The following is a 4,925-nucleotide window of genomic DNA, read 5'->3' on the forward strand; positions in this document are numbered from 1 at the left end:
AGTTGTTTTACCATCTGACTCTTGTTAGTTTCACCATGACAGTATCTTACGGGTCCTTCCTCTCTCGTTTCTCCCAGCCAACCTTCATCTGGCTTCCAGGAGAACACACCACACACCAGAGTTCCCTACTTGTGTGTGTCCCATGCCTGTGTGTGTCTTGCACTGTGATTTAATATATATATATATATTCTCTCCTTAGCAAACTGTGAGCTTCCTGAAGGCAGGACTGGGTCTTGCTTACACTCATGTCTTCCTTTCTAACACAATAGCTCACACATCATCTTTGTTTTTGTTTTTAAAATAAGACTTTTGACATTTTTCATTGAGCCAAATTATCCAGCCCTGAATTTCCTTGTAGCTTCAATTCATAGCATGTGTACACACATGTACACACACACGGTCACTGATGGAGTTTCTCAGTACACTGTTGTCTCCTTTTAAAAAAGATTAGTTATTTTGTTGTTCAGAAAATAAACCCATAACAACATATTTGTCCATTTCTCCATGTACAGTTCAGTGACAGATTTCGTTCTTGGAGTTTGTATCCATTCTCACCCTCCTCTTCTGAAGTCCTCCTTCAGTGACATGAACCCACTACTCTAACTTTTCTCTCTCATCTTTTCAGTTCAGTTCAGTTGCTGTTTGCAGTTTGTTCCCATAAAATTCTTAAAAGCACCATTTTAAATCAGCTATCTTTTAGTTAATTAACCTAAATTTTTTTTAATTAACCTAAAATTTTAAACTTAGATCTTTAACCTAAAATCTCTAACCTAAACCAGAAGCTCTATAAACTCTATCAACATAAAGAAATGATGTTAATTATAGAACAGAGTTCAGGTTTTTTGTTCATAGGGTCGCTGAGTCGTATTCGACCTGACGACACTTAACCACTGCTGAGACTAGTGTTATATTTTGGAGGAATATTTTTCTACTTTGTACATCACTCTTTGCCAATTTGCTGTACTGAGGTAATCCGAGTTAGTTGGGATGTTGAACCTTGTGCCATTGGGGTGTGAAATGCCATAATGGTTTCCCAGTGTGAACAGTGTTTGTTAGAGCTCCCAGTTGTAAAACAGGTTTGGAAGCAGGAGTGACATCCACTTCCTAAACCACATGCCTATGGAAACTATGAACTTGAAGAAACAACAATAGTTATAGAAATGCATTATGTCTTTTGTTTATGGAGTTGTTATGAGTTGTGCTCAACTCGACGTCAATCAACAACAACAACAAAATTTTGTTTGGTTTTAAGATAAATGTATGGCCTTTTTGTTTAAAGTTCAAAGATTATGTTAGGGCAGTAATTCCAGTGGTTCATGGAACCACCATGGCTCCAGAAAGTCAGGAGGCCATGAAAAATAGGTGTTCAGTTCTGCATTTCCCCCCTTTTGAGCAGAACTCTCCTGTAGAATCCTTGCTGAAAATGTGACTTCACATGATATAATTCCTGGTTGGCCCCTGCTGAGAATTTGTATTTGTGCTCTAGGTGTATGGAATTCAAACCTACATTTTAGCTATCGTCTCCAAATAATTGTTTATATTTATTTATATGTATGTATGTCTATGTGTATATATGTATATGTATGTATGTGTGTATATATAAATATATGTATGTGTGTGTGTGTATTGTTGTTATTTGGTGCCGTCAAGTTGTAGATGACTCATAGCGACCCTGTGAACAAAAGGCCTGAGCAGTGTGTGTATGTGAGAGAGAGTGTGTGTGAGTGTGTGTGTAAATTCCCTTGAGGAACCTAGTGAAACCATAAATTCTGATTCAGAGTATCTGGGGTGGAAATGCACATTCTCAGCAGTTGACCCCATTCAGTGGCATGGCTGGTTCTCAAGTGGGGCAGCTGGTTTAATTGAGGTAAACATTGAAAGACACTGAGTGGAAATGCTGGTCCATTAGTTCACTTCCTTTAAGTAAAAATGACATAAGAATATGGCTTAAAAGAATCAAATCACCTAAAAGGACTAATGGAAATGAAAGTACCCTCCACCCCCACTTCTGCTCATTGTTTTCCATAACATTTTGCTAAAGCCGGGTCAGGCCCACAGCCATCAGCCTTTCTCAAGAGGAAAGCAGCCTCAGCGAGAGGAAGGACTTGGTGGCCGTCCTGATGGGGTAGAGCAGGACAGTGGTGTATGCTGGTCAGTATTGTGGGTTCAGTGCCTCGGTGTCAGGGTCATTCACACCCCTGGTCTGTAGCCTTCAGCAAGCCACCTAACCTCTCCGTGACCCAGTATGCCCCATCTGGTGGTGATGGTTGTAAACTGTCCAGTCGGAACCAAACCCATAGCTGACCCTCTAGTGGGTTTTCAGAGGCAATAAATCACACGGGAGATTGCCCATCTTCCTCCCAAGGTGGATTCAAACCGCGTGCCTTCAGGTTGGCAGCACAGCTCCTTACCTCTAGGCCACCAGAGCTCCCTGTCTGGAGCAAGAAGCTAATGAACACGGAGTATCATTCTCATTGAGCTTTGGAGAAACTCCCACGAAAGAGTATGTCACACATCAAGGAAGCACTTGGTACACAGAGTTTAACTTAGGCTTTAAAAAAAAATCCCTCTGGTGGCCTAGTGGCAAGGAGCTGCAACTACAATCCCAGAGGCATATGGTTCGAATCCACCAGATGCTCTGCCGGGGAAGGAGGGGCAATCTCCTCCTGTACCAGTCAGATCTGATTTGACGGTACACTCACACAAAAATAATAAAGTAAAAAAAAAATTTTTTTAAAAAATCCCAACTGTATTGCCATCTGGGTGCTTCGTACTCGTGGTGACTCCATGTGTAACGGAGCAGAGCGGTTGGCTTTACACAGTTTTCTTAACTGCATGCAAATCACCAAGCCTTTCTTCCGCAGTGCCTCTGTTGGAGCTCCAGCCATCACCCGCAAGGTCAGTAGGTGCGCACAGACCGTTTGCACTGCCTGGAAATGCTGGTCTAATTACTATGATTACTGTTACTCCAAATCAGAAAGTCCAAGATCTTGCCATCCAGCCACGCATTGATCTATCAGAGACATATTCCGTTCTAAGCTGTGCTCTGTGATACCCTCGGCGCTGGGTATATTGGAGTGAGCAGACACACCCAGAGTCTGCCTTCGTGGTGGTGGTTGTTGTTAGGTGTCGTTGAGTGTGAGTCACAGTGACTGTGTGAACAGCCATCCCTGTCCTATCCTGTGCCATCCTCATCATCTCTTAGTCACCAGAGCCCACTGCTGACCTCACTGTGTCAGTCCATCTCTTTGGGAGTCTTCCACACCATACCTGACCCTCTATCTTTCCAAGCATGTTGTAACTTTGCAAGAGTACTGAGGGTACCGTGGACTGCTAAGAAAACAGATTCACCCTAGAGAGGGTTAAACCGGGATGCTCCTTGGAGGCAAGGATTCTGAGGCTTCGTCTGACATACTTTGGACATGTTGTAAGGAGGGACTGGTCCTTGGAGAGGGACATCATGCTTGGGAGGGTGGAGGGACAGCACAGGAGGGGAAGACACTCTATGAGGTGGATTGATTCAGTGACTGGGGTAATCGGGATGGGTGTGTTGGAGACAGTGCGATTGGCACAGGATAGAGCAGGGTTTAGGGCTGTTGTACAGAGGGTCACTATGAGTCTCAAGCGACTTGACGGCACGTAACAACAACAACAACAACAGCTACACACCCAAAGTATGAAAGACGAAGCTTCATCATCTTTTCCTCTAAGGTGTGCTCCGGCTTCACCCTTTCCAGGACATTTCTGTCTGTTTTTGTTTTGATGAAGTGCCTTTGTGGAGAGAGCACTTTATAAAAATAAGAAACTTTTTAAAAAAAAATTTTATTTATTTTTTTTGTCTTTACTGTCAAATCAGATCTGACTGGTATGGGAGGAGATTGCCCCTCCTCCAGCAGAGCATCTGGTGGATTCAAACCGCATACCTCTCGGAATGCAGTGCAGCTTCTTGTCCCTAGGCCACCAGAGCTCGCCAGAACAAGAACTATTAGCAGATATAAAGAACTATTAGCACATGTAAAAGTCCAAAAGTCCGGCAGTGTTCCTACTGCAGTGGAAGGGTGCAAGGTGCCGTAAGAATTTATTGACACGGTTTGACTCAGGAGGCCAGGGGTGACTGCCCACGACGTGATGCTTGAGTTGTGATGGGAAGGGCAAAGGAGGAGGTGGCACCCAGATGCTCCAGGGCATCATAGGTGGTGCTGAGTAGTGGGTAAGGAGCTGCGCTGCCCACCCTAAGGCACGCAGTTCAAATCCACTAGCCGCTCCATGGGAGAAAGACGGGCAGTCTGCTCCTGTGCAGTTTATTGCTTCCAAAATCCTACCCGTCAGTTCTGACTCGATGATATATGAGATTGTACATAACAACACCACAGTCCACTTCTTGTTAAGATTAAACCAGTCCCACTTCCATGAGTTGATGCTGACTCAAAGTGACCCCAACACAGGACAGAGTAGACCTGGCCATCGGGTTTCTCCGCGGAAGGAGAGTGCCACTGCTTTCTTCTGAGATGCAGATGAGCCCTTAACTGCTGTGCCACCAGGGCGCCTTCTCCGTTAAAGTTATAGCCAAGAACACCCTACGGAGAGCACTTTGTAACCCTCAGGTCTGCCAGCAATGGGAATGGACTCAGTGCAGCAGGCTGGGGTTTTCAGGATGTTGATGATTCAGGAAGCAGCGTGTACAGAGGCTGTGTGTGTGTGCTTCTGTGTGAGATGTGCAGAGACTGACTGGGGTGTGTGTGTGTGTGTGTGTGTGTGTGTGAGAGAGAGAGAGAAAAGAAAGAGAGACTGAAACCAGTGTGTGTGTGTGGGGTGTGTGAGTGATATGCAGAGACTGAAGCTGGGGGGGGTGTGTCTGTGTGTGTGTGAGAGAGAGAGAGAGAGAGAAAGAGACGGAGAGATAGGGGGAGAAAGAGAGACTGAAG

General features: G+C 44.8%; 1 protein-coding gene across 1 annotated transcript in view; it reads left to right on the top strand.

The window, feature by feature from the left end:
• ACADS (acyl-CoA dehydrogenase, C-2 to C-3 short chain) overlaps window positions 1–4,925 on the top strand; it is a 19,486-nt gene that overhangs the window by 11,534 nt on the left and 3,027 nt on the right. The window lies entirely within an intron of this gene.

This window comes from Elephantulus edwardii, unplaced genomic scaffold, assembly GCF_000299155.1.
Source record: "Elephantulus edwardii isolate Elephantulus edwardi_28Jun2011 unplaced genomic scaffold, EleEdw1.0 scaffold00089, whole genome shotgun sequence".
NCBI classification, from domain to species: Eukaryota; Metazoa; Chordata; class Mammalia; order Macroscelidea; family Macroscelididae; genus Elephantulus; species Elephantulus edwardii.